Source organism: Stegodyphus dumicola, chromosome 1, assembly GCF_044657685.1.
Source record: "Stegodyphus dumicola isolate Sdum_Otavi_A_Nest chromosome 1, ASM4465768v1".
NCBI classification, from domain to species: domain Eukaryota; kingdom Metazoa; phylum Arthropoda; class Arachnida; order Araneae; family Eresidae; genus Stegodyphus; species Stegodyphus dumicola.
The window spans coordinates 230,580,646-230,602,001 of record NC_140768.1 but is presented as its reverse complement, the minus strand read 5'-3'; positions in this window follow the sequence as shown (position 1 = coordinate 230,602,001).

Sequence of the window (21,356 nt, the reverse complement as noted above, 5' to 3'; positions counted from 1 at the left end):
GAAGCAAGAACTGAAAAAGAAGCAAAAGCTGGAAAAGATACAAAAACTAGAAAAGAAGCAAGAACCAGAAAAGATACAAGAATTGGAAAAGAAGGAAGAACTGAAAAACAAACAAAAACTCGAAAAGCAAGAGAAACTAGAAAAGAAGCAAGAACTGAAAAAGAAGCAAACACTGGAATGGATTCAAAAACTAGAAAAGAAAGAAGAACTGAAAAAGAAGAAAAAACGGGAAGAGATACAGAAACTAGAAAAGAAAGAACTGAAAAAGAAGAAAAAACGGGAAGAGATACAGAAACTAGAAAAGAAAGAACTGAAAATGGAGAAACAACTGAAAGAGATACAAAAACTAGTAAACAAAGAAGAACTGAAAAGGTAGAAGAAACTGGAAAAAATGCAAAAACTAGAAAACAAAGAAGAACTGAAAAAGAAGAAAAAACTGGAAAAAATGCAAAAAACAACAAACAAAGGAGAACTGAAAAAGAATAAGAAACTGGAAAAAATGCAAAAACTGGAAAAGAAGCAAGAGCCGGAAAAGATGCCTGAACTGGAAAATATAGACGAGTCAGAAAAGACGCAATACCTGGAAAAAAAGCAAAAAACGGAAAAGAATCCTAATCTGAAAAACAAGCTGGAACCGGAAAGGAACTGTCAAACCCGAAAAGGAAACCGGATGAACTGCGAAAAGAGCCAGAACTCGATAACGACTGTAGAACGATTGATTTAATGACCAAACGAAGCAAGACCCGGAAAAGAAAAATAGAACAAATAAATCATATACCTGCTTCATTTTACCAAAATTTATTATCAATAACATTTTTATTATCAAGAACTTTATGGTATTCTTAGTATATGGACAGCATTTGATAATATTTTGCTCGGTAAGTGTAACTACTGATATATTATTAGCTAGTAATTAGTCATGCTAACTTTAAGATACCAGTATTATTTTAGCAGCAACTAAGTACACTCTTTCGTAGTTCAGATCTATGTTTTCAGTGCCTTTCATGGCTGCGAGGTCTTCCGGTTTTACCTGGAAAGTCCCAGTTTATTGACTTTTTTAACACATATCTTTACACATGACAGTATTTTTCAACAATAAATATAGGTTGTGTTACTGGCTTTAAATTGTGCAAATAAATATTGCACGGCTTTTATTTCATAATTGAACTCATGAAATTAATTTATACAAATTTCATTCATACACCCACTAGTGATATTCTAAATAATCATTCTTTTTAAAATTTGTTTGACCCTGAGCTGTCTTATCCAACTGCAGATATTTATAGAACTTTATATCAAGATTCAAAGAAACGTTCAAAAAGGACTGTTTATCCGCTTTTAATTATGTGTTAATCAGCCTGAATTGTATCACTAAGATTGTAATTCTAAACAAATTAAAAGCTATTGTAGTATGTACATTAGCTTTTAATTTGCTTTCACCTTGTTTAAATGTAGTTTGACATACAACAGTTTCCGTCTCAGGATTTTTTGTGTAAAAATTCAAGATTACAAATTGAAATGAGCGAAAGAAATCACTTTTAAAATGTGTGTATACATTACATCAGAATCATAATATAATTTGTAAACTAATAGAAGGGAAAAAACAGAATATAATGGTTCAGCAAGCATATAAATATCCATATCACTAAAGTTTCAACTCTGTTTGTTACCGTATAATCAGGCTTATAAGACGAGCTTTTAAAACAAAATGTAAGATGGAAATTTATGGGTGCGCGCTGTACGCCAGTTATAAAAATGCTATGTTTGGAAATATGGAAAAAGTGAGCATACGAAAATTAGATTTCTGCGTGTAATTAAGTTCTTTTTATTTAAAAGAAATAACACAGTTTATGTACTTAAAAATTTTCGTTATAAAAATTCTGTTTCATTTCACCTTCACATCTGATCCGTACTTCCATAGATCCAAGTTCCTGATATTCGGCTTAAGTTATACCTTCAAGCACATCATCGAATTCTGTTTCATTTTCGAAGTCACTTTTTCTCTGATCCACAGATAAATAATCATCTTGTGTTGCATCTAGACCGTCGGATATACCACATAAATTAAACGGGTTTAATTTTATTCCGTGATTTTATTATCTACTGACACACTATTTATGGACTGGCATGACGTATTTCGTCTCCATTTGTAATTATTTTTTTTTCACTTCCACTTTGGTTCGAGTATTCCACTAACGTTTAAAATATTCTATCGATGATTTATTGACATATATGTCTAATATCTGAACTAATGGCAATAATCCGCCTGGATAAACTGTCATATCTGTATAACACTCTTTCAACAACATATTTGTGTTATCCGTTAGATGGAGGCTGAACATGTCCCAAAGTATTAGACTTTCTTGATTATCTGACGCAAAAGGAAGCTTTTGCCAAATATTTCTTATCCACAGTTTCACAACATTTTTCTCCGCCGATCATTTCTCGTGAATACGGGTGAAAACACTTTCGGGAAATTGCACTTCAGCAAAGTCTTTCTTTTAAAGATATCGATGAGCTTTTAATTTCGTACCTTCGGCTAAGCAGGAGATCAGTACGGTGAGTTGAGATTTCTCGTTGGCCTATTGATTTTATATTAACCGTTATTTTTCTTTCATATCATTGTTTATTTATCTCCTACGGTATCAAAGCTACTGGAATGACATCCATATTTGCAGCATGTGATAGTAATTAAATTTTTCCATATTTTTAAAAACTCATCAAAGTTTTATCTCTGTATTTCCGAAGCCTTTGAAAAAATTGTGTCTTTTTTTCTCGGAGAACTGAATTATTCCGTGAAGCAAATCGAATACACAAACTCAGTTTGCTTTAGAGTTTTCACTTCCATTTGCACTCATTTTTTCTATTTTGAAGGCAAAGAAATATACGCTGTTTCTTGTTACTATTAATTCATTCTAGCAATGATGGGGAGTTTCTACAATGAACTTTCCAACACTTTCGCCGACGGTAAGCTATTTCATTACTTCTTTATGCAATGCACATTTCTTCTTTGGCGCAACAATCATTGTAAAATTCCGTGTTTCTTCCACTCGTGTACGAAGCACTCACGAAAACCAAACTGCATGATTTCCATTTTCTTTCGCAAACTGAATGACTTGGCATTTGAAACTTGCATTGTGTTTGTTTCGTTCGGCGAAAGCAATAACTACTGCTGAAGAAAGCACTGGATGAACTGCACTTCACTAAAATCAAATGTGATATCGTTAAGTCTTTGATGTTCACATCAGAACCACGGCTTCAAATCACTAGAGAAAGAGGAAACATATGACTCCTAATTACGCAAATTCACTCTGGTCGAAAGTGCACTCTTATCTAAATTATGTTCCTTATTTCTCGAAATCCTAGAATAACATTCTCTTCCACATCCAGAATGAATACAAATCACCTCCTACTTTGCAGAAATATTTTGCCCGATAATCATTTCTCCTGCGCACCACCTTATCGCTTGCCAACCTGCAATGCTTCCGCAATTGACATATTTGCTCGTGTTTCCTAAGGTATGAAATAATCAAGAAGAGCTGTTGCGGGATATGATGTTTTTTGGTATTTCCAAAGCACCATGTGTATTTTATTGCTTTTTTTATTTACTAAAGACCTGGTGCATTGTAATTAAACGATATAAGAACTTGATTTATATGCGATTACGTTTTCTTATACAAAATGTTCCAAAAATGTGCTTATGCGTTGTAATTTCATTTATTCAAAACTCAGCCTAGTTATATTTATAAAATTTTCAATAGCAAACGAATGTTTTAAGAAAACAGTTTAAACGTTTTGGGTCAAGATACTTTTCAAAAAAAGTCTAATCCAAGAATTATTTATATGAGAAATTTTTATGCAAAACAAATGGCGCACATTTTTACGTTTGAAATTTACTGGCATATTCCATGCCAAATTTAGTAAGAGATTTCAAGTTTTTACCAGCTAAAGGAAGTCAAGGATTTCTAGAATAATTTGCAAAGTCAAGGAAGAGTTATGTCTATTGTTAATTGGTATTTTCATTTCCAAAATAGAACGTTAAGCATTAAATTTTGAGAAGTCTTTTTATTTTTTTTTGGCACGCTGCATAATGAGTTCATTTCAAAAAAGCTGAAAATTAAAGTATCAGTTTCCTACATTTTAAATCATAATAAATAATTTACTAATTTGAAAATTAACCAGAAGCAAGATTTTACTCCCACAAAATCCATCTTATCCATTTACGCCATTTTGAGCACTTTCCTACTGAATATGCATTTCGTCAAATAGTACACTCTCTGTCTACAAAATATTCACTCGCTCTTTATTTGTGCAACCGTGGATATACTTCAATTAATAAACTGTTTTAAATGATGCAAAGTTCTGTATTTTCGAATATTAAACGGTTAATATTGCACGAAGTACGAAATCTGACTAATTATTCTTTCCTCCAATACCTAGACTTCTGTTTCGGAAACTTTTGTTTTGGTTATAAGAACTAAATCACAAAACAATTGACTGATGTCCATCGAAATCAGACGGAGATACTTATGTTCAAAATTATTTCATAACGAGTGCAAACTTTTTCCTCATAAAATTATGAGTGTCGGAGAAACATATGAAAAGCCAGACTTCGTAATTTTTACAAAACAAATGACTTTAAATTTTAAAGTACTAAAGCGCAAACATTTACGTTTTTCAAAACACTTTTGTACTTGGAAGTCAATGCCTACCACAAACGACCAAGATCCGGTCTGAACTTTTGCAGACAGTGCACAGTCATCCGTTTCGAGTACCTTTCATTTTGGTTATTTGCGTATGCCATATAACCTTCTCAAATATTCTCATGCATGTGACTCAGAATTGAATTATCATTTTAACTGATATTTTTATGTGATGTGTAACAATAATTTTGTTTATTTTTCAGGATGAAGATTCAGGCCCCCTTTGCGCATACCGACTGTAATTTGAATAGCCAGTTTACAATAACAAACTTAATAGTAACCGACCGTCATAGGAAGACGCCCGAGGCTTAAGGGAACGCGAATCTCTATCAAAGTTGCAACTTGTGCAAATGCAATTTTGACTCTAAAATTCTTTTATTTTCCCTTTCTCGTGTTAAAAATGTTTTTCTATTCAATATTTAACTTTAATAACGTGAAACTTTAATTTAAATTTTTCTTTTCGCTATTTTTACTTTAAAAAGATTTTAAGTTCTTTCATTTTACAAAAGTAATACTGATTTTAAAAACTATAAATATTTTCTTTTGGTTTTTTATTTTAAAAAATTACTTTTAAATGCTCACTTTATTTATTTTACAGAAATATTATATACTCGTATAAGCTAAACATATTTCTTTTTCGTATTTCCATAAATGCCATTTTTTAAAAATATTTTACTCCTTTTTATTAAGGGGTGTTGGAAACCCTATAGCAACAATGTTAAATTGGCCATTTTTGGATTACCTTTTCTGAAAATCTACTGTTTTTACAGGCTTGAAGGTTTTTACGTAATTAAAGTACATCTATCACCTCGCGCCATTTCAACCACGAGGCAGATTCGTCTATGCACTCGCCATAATAGGAAAATAATCTCTATCTTTGAAATTTTATCCTCTAATTTATAACACATAACGGTACACAATACACAATAAAACACATATCACTAGTATAGTATACATTCAACTATATACATATTATAAGGCGCGCAAAGCATGTTTTAAGTCATCTCTTTCCACACGGCATGGCTGCCGGTCCAATCGCTAAAGTACCAAGTCTCGTATTCACCCCACCACCCTGCCTCGATCGGTTTTTCCGAGGAATCTCGAATTTTTTTAATACGGTGTCTTTAATCATAATATAGTTATTTCAATCCATTTCATCGAGAGTCGCGATCAAATTTTTAACTTTTGTTTTTAAACTCTGCAAAATAATTTTCCCTTCTTCAGAAATTTTATAGAGATTAAGAATCACTTCAGCATGATGTAAAAAGAACGGCCATTTCTCAGCTTTCGATGGTGGGTCAATCATAACTCCTTTCATTATTTTCAAATGTTTCAATAATCCTTTCCCTTGCTCTTAGACTCTGAAACCCCAACCTCCTCTGATTCCGATACGCTTCCTTCTTTATCTATTTTCCTACGCTCTATTTCTTTAATTTTTATCTCGCTCTCTCTCTAATTGTGTTTCCCTAAATCCCATCTCTTTTAACCGGTTTTTAGCCGCATCTGCCTCCAACTTACACTTTTCTAGCTGTAGCCCCATTTCCTTTAACTTAATTTAAGTCTGCATGGATATTACGACTTCGTCTGATTCTTCTGACACCCTATTTCTCCTCTTAAGACCCTTATTAATCTGTGATATTTCCGTTTTACAGCTTTCCACATGCAATGCAATAATAACACTTGATTTTATAGGCAAACATACATATTTCATTACTACTGAATACTACCATTATTCACTTAGCATACAATATCATTAGGGAACACAATAATGAATAATAGATTCTCATATTAAACTTTTAACATATATTTAACCATATATTGTTAAACACATAAATGCAAAAAGAAATATGCTAATCTTTTAAATTAGCCTGAAAATAAAATGTTTTGAATACTGCTGCATTGCGCCGTAACGCATTTACGCATTCCTGTACTGACACACATATTAAACGTATTGTTTCAAATGGTTAAACGAATTAATTTTTAATCAACTTATTAACTTCAGTGACTAAAACATTTTGGTAAAAAAAGGACAACAAACAAGTCCGTTCGACATTGCTTAATAACCTGAGTAAACAATCAAATGCTTCAGAATCACTTCTGATATTATATATTCGAACTATTTTAACTTTCATTTAACAATCAATATCTCCTATATCTTGATAAAAATAAGAACCTTAATTTCTCATTTGCATATAAAATATACTTTCTCGGTGTCTACTGGCTTTAACGCCTGACATTCGAATCATGTTATTAACAAACATAAAAACAATTTTAATTTTCTAAGTTAATATGGTTAATATATAAATTAAGAAGGACTTACCTTTGATCCCGATAGTGAAAATGTCGAACGAAGAGCACAACTTGACGTTGTAAACTTTAATCATGAGCACACTGCAGTGGCACGTAACTTGACATGATTACAACACGGTAATTCATGTTACCCTGATTTAACTTTTCACGATTTCACTAGGATGATGAACACTGATGATCCCATTTTACCACTCACTGACTGTTAACTTTTTAGCACATCACGCTTTCACAAATCTGATGAATTTACTCGCACACATGGCCTTAAACACGCCATTTTCTTTCGTCATAAAAATCTTCTCATACCGTAGATCCATTCGTGAACTATCACCGAATTTCATTTTATAACTTTCAGTAACTTTTTACGATCACATTTATTTATTATTTTCACTATTCAGTGATTTCCTTTTTCACAATCTTATACTATCGACTGCGTCGATTTGCACCTCGCGCCGTTTCAACTCCAAGGCGGGTTCGTCTATTACTCATGCACTCGCCATAATAGGAAAATAATCTCCATCAGCTTTGAAATTTTATCCACTAATTTATTACACAATACACAATAAAACAAATACCACAACTATACATTTAGTTTAAGTTATCTCTTTGCACACGGCATGACTGCCGGTCCAACCGCAAAAGTCACAAGACTCGTATTCTTCCCACCAGCTTGCCTCCACTCTGTTTTCCGGCGTAACTACGTCCCTTCCTTTAACCGTCCTTCGCCCCTCGCGGATAAAATGTTCTGGAAACGTCTTTCGCTAAGGCAAGGAACATCACAATACTAGCTGAATATCCTGAAACAAGCTTTTTTATCATTTTAAATTTTAGAGTATTTTATAGAATATTTTGTTACGCATTGTAAAATATAGCACTGATTATAATCAAAAGCTCAATTCGGCAAATATTTGGAAACGTAGTAAATAAGGTATAAAAATTTCGGATACCTGTGAGCAGTAGTTCTTGAGAACAGGTACTACATCGAGTATAAAAAAATCACGTTCGGAGAAAAACGCGATTTTATGTAAAAATTCTCAATAATCAAAGCATTCAATGACAAATTAAAGCTAGATTTTGTACAGTCCTAATTTTCATAGAGTTTAAAGAATGGTGTTTTAAGAAAGCTAAAATTGTAGAGAATTTGAAAATGCAAATATCAGAAATCCTCATTTTATGAAATGTTTTGGCTTTCAACACCCCTTCAACTATTCTATTCTTTAAAGTCCTTTCTCTTTTTTTTTCTATTCTGGTAAAACTTTACATATAAATTTAATTCTTTGTCTTCTAATTTTTTATTTTATATCTCTGGTCGCATTTTTCATTAACGATTAACATTTTGCATTTTGCTTATTATTATTATATTAAAATTATGCAAAATGAACAAACAGTAAGTAATGAGATGCTCAATTAAAATCAAATACAAATTTAATGAGAAAAGGGAAATTTTTAATGTCATTACAAATAAGATTTCAAGAGGTTCAAGAGGCCGTTGCCTAAAAAAAAGAAAACAATTCGTCGTTTTGAAATGAAACTTTAAAAAATATTTTCGTTGTCACAAAAACAAAACTTTTTGAAACGTTACGTTATTCAAACTCTTATGTCACTTCCGAGTGTCACGTTATCTAAGATGGCATAGGTTTCGGCTACGTACCCAAGCCTCTGGCATCTCCTCAGGGCGGTTGGTTGCTACACATGTACCAACGATAGTGAACTTCCGGTGATATCCTTCTGTCTGTACCTGAATGAAACTGGCTCTTTTTGACGGCACACTAGCGAAACACTAAAAAATCATGATTTAAATAATTTAACTGGTATTTTAAGGACGAGGATTTAGATTAACTGCTGATGATTTTTTATTTAGGTGATCGTGATTATATGGTTTAGTGATGAAGAGTATGAATAATTGAGTAGGATGATAATAAAACTTGAGGTGATTGGGCTTTGTATCTAGGTGAAGATCTTTTATTTTGACGACGACTTCAATGATGATGATGAAGACGATACATAGGATGGTTTAGAATGACTGATGTGATTTGGGTGATGATGGTTTATCTTATTCTGATGATGATCATGGTGACGCGATATACATGATGGTTAAAATGACGATGTGTATTAAGTGATAATAAATATTTAGATGAATTTGATGGTGACATAGTTTTGACTGATGACGATTTTATACATGATGTGAGAGTGATTTATATAATAATTTAGAGGAGTTAGGCAATGAAGACGATGATTAAATGAGGATGAAGAAGATGATGATTTGGTTGTTATTGCTTTCTATTTAGATGATCTGGAGGATTATGATTTATCTATCTCGACGATGATAATGGTGATGATGACACATACGACGGTTTAAACTGAAGGTATGATTTCGACGATGATGATTATTTAAATGATGGTTTTGAATTATCTGGTGATAATTTTATAATTTCTTTCTTGGTTATTCAGATAACAATTTTGATGGTGATTTAGACGGTTGAAGTGATGAAGACGATGATCAAATGAGAATCATATTGTTGATGGTTGTGATTTAGATGATACTGCTTTTTATTTAGTTGATTTGAGCTATGATTATTTATCTTAATTTGGCGATATTTTCAATGACGATGATGATGATAATATATATATGATGGTTTAACATGAAGATGTGTTTTAGGTAGTTATGCTTAGTTAGATGTCTTAGATGATGATTTAAATTTAGCAGATGAAATTGATTGGATTTAGAAGGAAATTTATATAGATGATGATTTCAATGAGTTAGATATTGATTTAGATGAAGGTATATTCATTTGATAATGATTATTTAAACAATAAGAGGGTCGTCCGAAAAATTACTTTGCCGTAAACCATAAAAAACAAAGTCTTATTACCTGGAAAGACCTATTGCAAAAGATACAGCTATATTTCTGCTACTTCTCAGCATAAGAAACATTGGAACTATACCAATTGTCATAGCGTCGGTTACCTATTTCCATTAGAGTGTCATAGAAGTCTGTCGCCTGGGAAGAAAGGCAGCCCGTCACAGTTGTCTGCAACATTTCACATATCGGAAAGTGTGCCCAGACAAGAACGTCTTCAGGTGCAATATCACGTGGAAGTACTTGACAGCAAGATCGGAGCCATAATGGTCTGACATCTCCCAGCGAAACGTCTACAACATATATTTTGTGGAATTCCCCGTATGCGTCCGATGTTGTCGTAGGACACCACAACACCAGCACTGATCATCCCAAACCATTTGTTCTGAATGGCTCTTCAGATGTTCTCTAGTAAAGCGCAATAAAGATCAGCTTTCACCGGAGCACCACTCGCCAATACGTCAATGAGCAGAATGCCTTTACTATCCCAGAATACCGTGCACATCAATTTTCGTGCATAGACTGAGGATCGTCCGGCGCGTGGATCCCTGTGAGGCCAATCAATCGTGAGTTGCTAGTTTCTGTGGTGAAGTGAGCTACCCACATCTCATCACCTGTAACGATTCTGTTAAATTGCGTTCAATAAACTGATTTATGTATCTGCTGGCTCTAGTTCTTTGTGTTTAAGTTTTGAGTATTCGAAATGGAACTCAAATGCAATCAATCATCTATATAGATTACATATCAATTCATATATTTGAATTAAATACATATTTACTTACAGGCCCGACACTTTCTTAACACGTTGAGCGCGGCGCCGGTCTCTGGGGACCGACAGTGAACTTTCCGTGTGGCCGGCGTTGGTCCCTGTGGACCGGCACTGGAATTTTCGTTTGCCTGGCGTCGTTCAACGGGACCGACAGTATAAGTTAATAAATATAGTGTCAATGAAATGTGATCAAATTTAGCTTTAATGAAATGTATTGAAATATTCTAAACAAAAATACGGCTTAGCTTTAAGGCTTAGCTCGCTGCCGGCTGAATGGAAAGGACAGGAAATTCGGCACTGAACTCAACGTGTTAATTGGAAAGCCACCGTTCGGCCTTAAAAACGCAGAGCAGTTTGGTTTAAATAACCCTTGATAACACTATTCTATAACGTTCTTTGTACGTTAAAGTACATATAGCACAAGAGTGTGCAAGGAAACTGATAATTAACAAATTTATTTAATATTTTTCATATAATAAGGATAATTTCAAACTGTAAACATAATTCCAAAAATCCATGACATCATCGAATTGAGACCTGTTTCGATGTAAGATATCTATGAGAAATATCTCGTAATGAAATCTGAAATTTTTTGAAATTTAACAACTAATTTTTCGAGGTATTTGACAGTCCAATCTGTATAAGTTTCATTTATTTCTTTAAATGTTTGTAAAGTGTTATCACAGATTTTCATAAAAAAGTATGTGAGAGATAAATGATAAAATAGATGGATAGAAATGAAGGGAATATTATGCATTTGTTCAGAAACATAAACGTAGTATTTGTGAGATTTCTCGCACAGCCAAGTTATAATTATTTTGTTAAATTCTTTTTTTCATATTTAATTCTTTTAAATTAATTTCTCAAAGTTTGTCATAATTTATGTGACTCAACTAGGTACGGAAAATTGATTCGGAATGTAAAAGAAATATATGTATTCTGTAATATTATTTTTTGTAAAGTTTAATTTTTTTTAATTAACAAGGTCTGTAATCAATGTTTGCACTTATTTAATGCACGGAGTTCCAAGCGATTTCACTCATCATCATACAAGCTGCAATAAACACAAAAACACAACTCTGAAAATGAAATATCCTAACAAGGATTGTAAAGCCAAAGGCATATAATTAGTCTCCTCTGTATGCTTAGATCATTCAATATGATTTCTCTCACAGCTTATAGATTTTCAGATGAGTTACTCACGTTCGTTTTTAATGGTAATCAAAATAATGTAAAACTGCAATTAAAAAGATTAAAATTTCGACAAATTGACTAAATGAAAAATATATTCGCTGGTCGCTTAAGATTGCTTTAACGGTACCTAGTTCCAAATTGCAAGACAGGTATTCCACACGGATAATCGAGAATATAGTATAACATTCTACAGCAAAATAATGCAAATTCCGTGCTTTTTTCATATAATGCATTCATGCTGTCAGATTTCTTATGTCTAATCTTATAATATTATTGTAAAATTACTGCCGGTAGAAATCATTCCTTGGAAATGAAGGCCCCTTGCCACCTTCTTGATGGCTAATTTCAAATGGATAATTCAAACGTGGCCAAAGGAGAAATATTAAAATTTTCAAAAATTCGTGTTTACGGTTTTTTTAATACCTAGATTTACCACTGTTAACTAATATTATGATATAATAATATATTAATAATTAGTCAAATGAAATTTGTGGGGCTTCGTGTCAACCACTTGGTATTTTTAACTCTGTGTTTGAGCAAAAACAGAATATTGTTTATTTAAGCTATAATAAACATCCTACAGTAACATTTAGTTATTGTACATTGTTTTTTATCAGCACTTACGAGCTGATGTTTCGTCTTATTAAACTATCCATATTGGTGTTTTTCATGCTCCTAAATTGTTTTTGTTTATAAATAATGGAAATTACATTTGGGATGATCAGTTCCATAAAACTGTCAGTAATCTGCAATCCTAACCAAATGACCAATGGTGCCCCAAACATACAAGAAACAAACAGGTATTTACAAGTAGGAATGATTTCCGAAACGTTTGCTTGAACAAAACTCAAAACAAAATAAAACAAAAGGGTCGAATCAAAATGTTAATGTTTCATAAAAATGTGCAGGATAATGTTAGATGTAAAGCCTGTTTTCTTTTCCCTGGCAGACGTACTAGGAAGTTTAATAAATGAAAGTTTTCTCTTTTGGTGGGGTAGTGGCTGTGACCTATACATGGAACATTCATTGCTGGAAAGTACGTGTATAATTACAGATAGATAGAGATAAGTAATTAATAGAGTATTTGACAGATATAAACTCATCATTTAGATCTCCGAAAGTGTTCAAATAGTAAAAACACGATACCGTATGCTTTTACCACTTCACTTATGATGTATACTATGCCCATATGAGGTACTTCTCCCTGTTAGAGTTAACTAAATCTTAGCTATTTAAATATAGCATTTTAAAATTCTTTCCATTTGAATTTAACATGAATAATTTTACTCTGATATCTCTCTTTCTTTTCTGTTTGTTTCTTACTTCTAGCCATCTATATCCAGTTCTATATCTTCTACTTGTGCCTCTGATACTTAATGTAACGGCATTTTGCTTTAGAGTAAATAGTTTTAAAATAATTAAAAATTACATTGCTATTTTCAAGATACTTTTATTAATTTCTCAAGGTAAATATTTTGATATTCGTCAAATGGAACTCGAACCTAAAATTTAATTTTTATTAAATCTTTAATCTATTTCCAGCACTATGCATAAAAATGCCCTTTCTTGTTAAAATAACGAAACTGATTTCAGATTTACTAAAAATGAATCAAATTGCAAATTGCTTAGATGACATTTTTCAGCTCTCAGAATACATTCCATTTAACTATGCAGTAACTCGAATGATTGTTTGCAGTTAACAATATGTAAAAAGCTGTTTTGGCCAGGTCGAAAAACAGGTGGTTTACATCTGGAGGAAACGAATGTTTGACAATGTCTATATACTGTATATAAACTAATTATTGGAAACTGCCACGTAATGCCCCTATGAAATAATTCACTGTATATTAGAAAAGTACGAGAAACAGACGCATATTTTTTCGAATGAAAAAAATCGAAAAGTTAAATGCTTACTAAAGTTAAAAATCTCAGGCAAACAACACATAAGGCCTTGTAAGGCCTTATGTGTTGTTCCTTATAAGTTATGTGAACTTCCTTATAAGGCCTATTAAATTATACACACTTTTTGCTGCTGATCATTTAAATTTATTTCTTCGAATTGCTCTTTCAAACTTGAATACCCGATTCCTAAAAGAAATTTGCTGATCTTGAAATTACGTATACTGCACAATTTTGGTCGTGCGTTTATGAATTTTTTCTAATTTTATTTCTTTATTAGCGGAAGTACCCGATGTCAATTAAGTTAGATTGAAAGCAATGTATCTAACAACAGAGAGAACGATACCGTTGTAATCCTTCTCTAACGATGTAAAAAATACGATTCACAGTTATACATTTTTCAGTCTGGTGCGATATGTGACCCCACATAAAAAATTTCGATAGAAAAATATAATTCTCTTTTATTGTATCAGAAGCAATGCCACTCAGCTTTTAGTGATTTTCGTCTTTCTAATCAAATGGTCATAACAGCTCAAGTTCCATCCAGTATTTCACCTATATTCAAATTTAGTCGATTCAATGTCGCAAAACATTTATCATAATTGATCAGAAATCAATAACGCAAACAAACAAACAAACACACAAACAGACATTCTTCTTTATATGTATAGGTTATGTAAAACTTACAAATTTTTTATTAACAAAATGTACGATTTGCAAGCGAGCAGTAGCAACACTTTTCGAAATAAAGCATTTCTATCCCCAGCGCCCGAGACTGTTACCACTAGGAAAAATGAGTGCGAAAATTAGAACTTTCAGAATTTTTAATTAGTATTTTGGCTCATGAAAGTGGTAAAGATGAGAATAGTCGAAATGGCTCCCCTCGAATTTTTGGAATCGGGAATAATGTATTTAATGTTTGGCAATGCTACTTTTTATTTCATCTTTATCTATTTTCGTATTTTAACAAACTCTAGGATTTGAAAGAGAGCAATGGTAACAACTTTCGAAATAACGCAGATTTTTCGTCTCCAGCTTGCGAGACTGTTGCCACTCGGAAAATGAGGAAGAAAATTATCGTTTTTCCGAGGTTTTAATTTATAGCTCTGATTTTAGCTACTTTTTTTGGAGAAAAGTGACGTTGACCTATTCCGGGACCCAGAAAAGAATTGTCGAAAGTTTGGTGGTGATAGCTCTAGTAGTGACCGAGTTATGAGAGGAAAAACACACAAACGTTCTTCTTTATATATATATATATAGGTAACAAGTATAAAACGTTCCCAAATGTAAGTATACGAACCGCAAGACTGCATTAAAATTTCGATTTACTTATTTGTCAAAAAACAATTTTTTTTTAAATTTGACATCGTCAAAACATGAATATTTTCGTGATTTAAAAACATTTCGATAACTGGAAGTATATGACTACAACCAACGATAATAATCAAAATAAAGGTCGTGTAGGGACTTTTAAGCCGGATAAAGGATGTTGGTATACATATACGTGAGCATATACATATACAGTTGGTACAGCTAACCTGCAATATAAAAGAGAGAAGCAAGCCTACTCTTTAGAAAATTTCGATATTCTTCGGCTAATCGTTTTTGAGTTATGCGAGATACATACACACATATATTATATCTACATACATACAGAGAACACGAAAAAATCCCTTTTGAATGCATTATAAGATATACTATGAAAAGGAAGAAGTCTTTATTCTGTCCGTATGAGATGTCGCACAAAATCATCCAAATGGATTTAGATATGGACAAAATGGATATTTCCACTGAAATGTGATACTTGAAAATATTCGTAATTATAATACTTCCTTTATATTGTAAAAGGCAGTAATAAAAAATTACCTAAATGGGAAATCTTAAAAAGATGAGAATTAGTACCAGAATTCCACAGCTATACTTTTAAGAAGTGGTCGTAAAAAAAAGTGGTTCGCTGAGAACTTCGTTCTAAAAGTTCAAGCAATAACTAAAAAATTTTCCAATAAATTGTGTCTGAAAACTGTATGTTCCGTCATTCAGAAGTAGTGGACTGTAAATTCACTTGATGTTCTCTCAGTGTAGAACCCAAGAAACCTCAGAGTCATAACGTTGACCGAAACTTCTTTATTGGCTTTCAAACATTAAGTTGGCTGAGGAACGGCGAAGAACATGTTGAAACCTTTGACTTCAGTAGCGGGTCACCAAGCAAACTCATGAGAACCTCTGCTTAGTTGAAACTCACAGCAACCTAAAAGTTCAAAACGCGAGCTTTAAGATCCTAACAAATTTGTGTCGCTCCTCGGTACAAAGAGAGAAATACAATTTGCATAACTTAGAACAAAAACATTTAACCATATTTTAAAATTATTTATAAAAATATCTAAATGTAAAGTTAAATATAAAAAATTCGTTTTAAAGATCATTGACGATTCCATATCCCTTTGTTCTTCCGTGGATGTGGTCATCTTAGAGAGACATTGCCATATTTACTTATTTTCTCAGAAGCATTGGTCATCTTAGGATGGTAGTCGACAAGAGGATTTATTGTACCTATATTTTCTTTTTGTAAAAATCTGCGTTTTCATTTTCTAGATCTAATTTTAAATTTGAGCTTTCTGAATAAATAGTGTGAAAATGAATGCATTTCCGTTAATAATTTATTCACGTGGCCGGTAGTGGTCGAGAGGTAGAGTCGTTGAACATTGGTAGCCTGACCCAGCACACGAACACGCTGCCTGAGAATTTTGTCGTTTTCCTAATGTGTAATTTGGGTACGAAACTTTTCCTGAGAAGATCCTCCGCAAAGGCTTCCCTTCCCTTAGCAAAGAGCCCTAACGTGCTTTTCCAATAATCCAATAAATATAAATACGGTACTGAAATATTACCGAGTTCATCCTGACTTGCTTTATCACAACTAACGAATCGCAACATCCAAAGGATACTTATATAAAAGGATTACTTACACTTTGAAGAAGTTGAAGTAAAAAGAACAAAAGAAGACTTAATTATATTCAAAGAATATAATATTAGAAATTTCAGACATGCATAAAACTTTTTAATATATTTAATCTGATGCAAATGCTCCTTTTTTAATTTTTTAAAATATAATGTTCATGAAGAACTTCCAATAGAACTTTATGAAAGGAATTAATTAAATAATGACGTTGAATAGTTAAGTAAATAAATTTAAAATTCTCTTAAAATAAAAAACTACGTAGTACTCCCATACGTATCATTAATTTTCTACTTCTTTTCAACTTTCGAATGCAAAAGTTTGATTCTTGGAATATTAGAAAAAAAAAATTAATAAAATCTATAATATGAAATATAGAGATAAAAATATTCCTCATTCTTACTCGCACTTAGAATTCATTACTCTAATACGCACCAGCGCGTTTTAAAAGTAAAAAAGAATATATATCTGCTAGAATTATCGTAATGCGATGATTTGAAGTTGCTTTATTTTATAGGAATATATTTTCGACGACGGTATATTTAAACTGCGAAGTTTTGGAACCGCTTTCTTATCTTCGACGATGTTTAAGACCTACGATATGTTTTCTTGCTTTCTTTTCTTCCACATGTTTTCTACAGCGAAGTTTCCGCCTTACGTTGATTTCTCCGCGACGTTTTCGTCCGCGATGTCCTCGTCGGACCGCCTTCTAGACTTCAATCGCAAGCAAGAGAAATAATCGTTCCATTTAGACTCTAGTCCTTCGACAAAATAATACCTGGCCCAGTATGGATTTATGCAAATATCCAGAGACGTATAAGATTATGGAGTTCATTTAAAAATGACTTTTGAGTCCACTTTCACATTAGTTTGATTACCATTAAAAGCGAACATGAGAAAGGTGTCTAAAAATGTGCGTCTTAATATTACGAATCTTTGAATAAGATTACAATCAGAATTTTTTTTCTAATGGTTGGCACTTGCCTATGTCGGCATCGTCCTGTCTTAAGGCCGTCTCTTTATCATGGAGGCACCTAATAGGTGAGCCACCATTTTCTCCTATGAAGGCACAGACAACTTTAAATCCATGCCTTGTCCGGGATTCGAACCCGGGCCCTTCGGTATCGCACTCAGTCTTCCCTAACCACTATAACTAACTCTGAGCGGCACAATCAGAAATATAAATCTTGTTTAAAGATTTGCAGCTACAGATTTGATTATATGCATGACTTATCATTACAGTCGTTAGAATATTTTACTTTCACAATCACATATTGTTTTTTGAACTTGTATAACGATGAGTCAAGTTTTAGTGTTTTTCTAGCATGAATGCGGTGCTCACATTGATTACAGACATGTTGTTTAAAAAAATAAAATTTAAGGGAAAAAAAAAACTTGTAAGAAAATGCAGATCAATTTTTGAACAGTGTGAGTCAGTTTTCCGTAACTATTTCAGTCGTGTCAGTTAGGTCAGACTTGTAGAGATTAATATTAAAATATTAAAACTAAGACTCGGTCGTTCAGAAAGTCTCACAAGTACTTCGTCTCTCTTTCCATAACAATGCATGTTATTGTCGTTATCATTGATCAATATCATTGATCAACCAGTATTTAACTCTGATAACATTTTAAGAAAATCTGTGATAACCCTTTACCGACTTTTAAACAAACGAATGAAGCTTATACAGGGTGAGCTGTCAAGTACTTCAGAAATTGTGTTCTTAAACGTTTAAAAATATTTCATATCTTTTAATGAAATGCGTCTGACACTGAAGCAGGTCTCCATTCGATGATACCACCGATGCTTGAAATTATATTCACAGTTTCAGATTGTTATAATAAAAATTGTAACCAATGTGTTACGCACCACTTTTGTCATACACTACTACGCTTTGACCGCTGGCAGCCCACCTAGCCAGAGATCTGAACTTTCCTACATAAAGTAGAACATTCCTGTATATAGTTGTACATATTGTATATAGCTTTTATGAATACTTTTCTTATTATTTCATCGAAACTTCTATATGATTTCTGATCTTCCAAACTGCATTTTTGTCACTGTAACTCTATATTTGCAAATGTATGCCTTTGAGAGTTTGTAAGAAACTCGTTCTGTCATGTAGTATACTTTCACAGTATCTTATCTTAAAAACTCATTATTGCTTTGCCTTGCACAGCTCCGTCTGCGGCGCGTCTTCTTGTCTGGCCTAATTGATAGGCTTGCGGCATCTTGCTCGTCCCCCTCCTACCACGTCAGACTTCCTAATGTCATGTGCCTACTGGCTCTCCTCATGAGCTGAGTACAGCGCTCTCAGCGCGTTACTCCAGCCATACTCGTTCGAATCGGATCGGTTCCGAATGTTGTCATAGTCACTTCCATTTATTTAATCAAACTACTTTGTCTTTTATTGGCAGAGTGGTGGTTTTATAGTAACATGTACTTCTCATACTTCTGCTGCTTTGTTCTGTGTTTAAAATGTTTCCTCAGTTTCCTTTGAACCGTAAACGCTTTCAGGAGAGTAATTCAGAGATCTGATTTAGAATGTGCGTGTTCATGACTGATTGGTGATTGATTCAGATGTTTGATTATTTCCTGATTATGCAAATAAGATCCAGTCAGGCAAGTGCCAATAATTAGGTAATAAATCTATGCAGAATTTTCGTCAGAACTCTTTGGTATGCAAGCAAACAAAATGCTTGCACAAATGAATAAATTACTTCTCATATTACCATTTCGACGTTTCATATATAGATATTTTGACTAAAATCTGATAATAATTTATATTTTCTCTCTCAATGTAAGCGGCTAATGTTTCTTTATACTTTTATAAACGTTCTTCCAAATAACTGTTTCCACAAAATTATTAGAATAGGTTCTCAAGCATTCCCCCTTAATCGTATTCACGTTCACTCGGTTGGAGAACTCAGTAAAGGACTTCTTACCACAAAGCCCACAGTTGGATAATCTTCGGTTTCTGGCAAGTACTACCTACAAGTACTGTCTTAGCTGGTAAAGCGCAGCAGACCAACAATAAAGTGCTATATTCACATTCAATGTTCCCATGTTTAGCTATTGCCTATTTTGCCCTTTCTGCTCACTTTTCGAATATTTGATTTGCAGTGAAACTATCTTTAAGATAGTAGGTGCTTTGAAATTTATAATCCTCGATCCTTTGGTATTTAATTAGGAAAATTCTCATCGGAAGACTCAGTGTGAAAGTAATTCAGCTTACAGGGAAGTACTGCTACATGCGGTAGAATTACATTTGCATAAAGGTATGAAACCGGCCCTTTAAAAGAGCTTCAACAGTTTCATATGAACGTGTATTTCTGTTGATATTCAGGTAGTTGCAAAAGCATAAATCTTCATAATTTATTTTGAGATGGTGGAAAAACTGTGCCGATGTGTTATCAAGCTAGATGTACCTATGACCGACCGAGCAATAATGTTGCCGAACAGTGGTACTTTGATGTGAAGTCGATTCTAGACAGACGGGCTGATTGCATGGACGTTCTCATGATATGTCCTCCGTTTAAGGAATGTATTAACTGTTTCCTTTAAAATTTATTCCAAGAAGGCATTCCCTCTTATGCAGACAGCTCATGCGTGCTTTGCCATAATCAAATAACACGCTTATTATGCTACATAAATTGTCTTGACAGTGGGTATGTGGCGTTCCGACAGATACTTGTCTACTCATGGGATGGCGCCACGTGTAAAATCCAGTTCTTAATTGGAGCAGCAAAGCGACGTCATTACTCACTCAGACTTCTCGTCACACAACTGTACGCGAAGGTAGCATGAACTGTGTTCCGAGCTCTGCGTTGATCTCTGCAATGTAATTTAAACTGTAATTTAGTACTTAATATATTCTTTTGTTATAGGAGATTGTCTACTCTTATTTTCTTTAATTATATCGTGCATTAAGCACACACGACCACCAAAAGTGGTGACCTTTTGACTGAGCACGCTACTGACAATGGATTTTCAACGACCCTAAGCCACGTGCATCCAAGGCATTCTGAAGAACTGACTAAAAATAACAACGAATATGGACATTAAACGTATGCTACAACGTACCCCTTCAATTATTTCTAGAAGCATTGATATATATTGCTTGTGTTTTTTTTCAAAGTCGTGCATATCATCGCGAGGAGCTTCAGCAAATCATCAATGTGATCTGTTCCGTTCCGCTGACTTCACCAGTCGTGCAATAATTCTTTGATCATTCAACTTTTGTGACAAATGTGATACAATAGTGATTTTGGCTAAATGTTCTACATCAGTAATTTTTCTGCAACGTGCTACGGCAAAATTCTTCCCTCAGTGTTCGAAAGTAGTGAATTTTTTTCCCATGTGCTACAGGAGTGATTTCCTTTTTCCTTCGAAAGTGCCTTAGCAGTGTGAAGTGGTGATATTGTGCGTGCGCAATACAAAATGAACGCATCATTTTTTTTTCTCAAATAAGGATTTCTTTTCAAATGCATTTCGGTAAAATATTGTGTGTGTAATTGCTGACCCTGTCTTATTTGTGTGTGTATCGTTACGTAAATTTTTTCTGCATGGTTAAAATATTTATTGTTATCATGGTAAAATATCAATAGTGTATCCTCATGCTACAATATTTGTGCTGTTAAGTGTTTATTAATTAAAGTGAAAATTATCTATC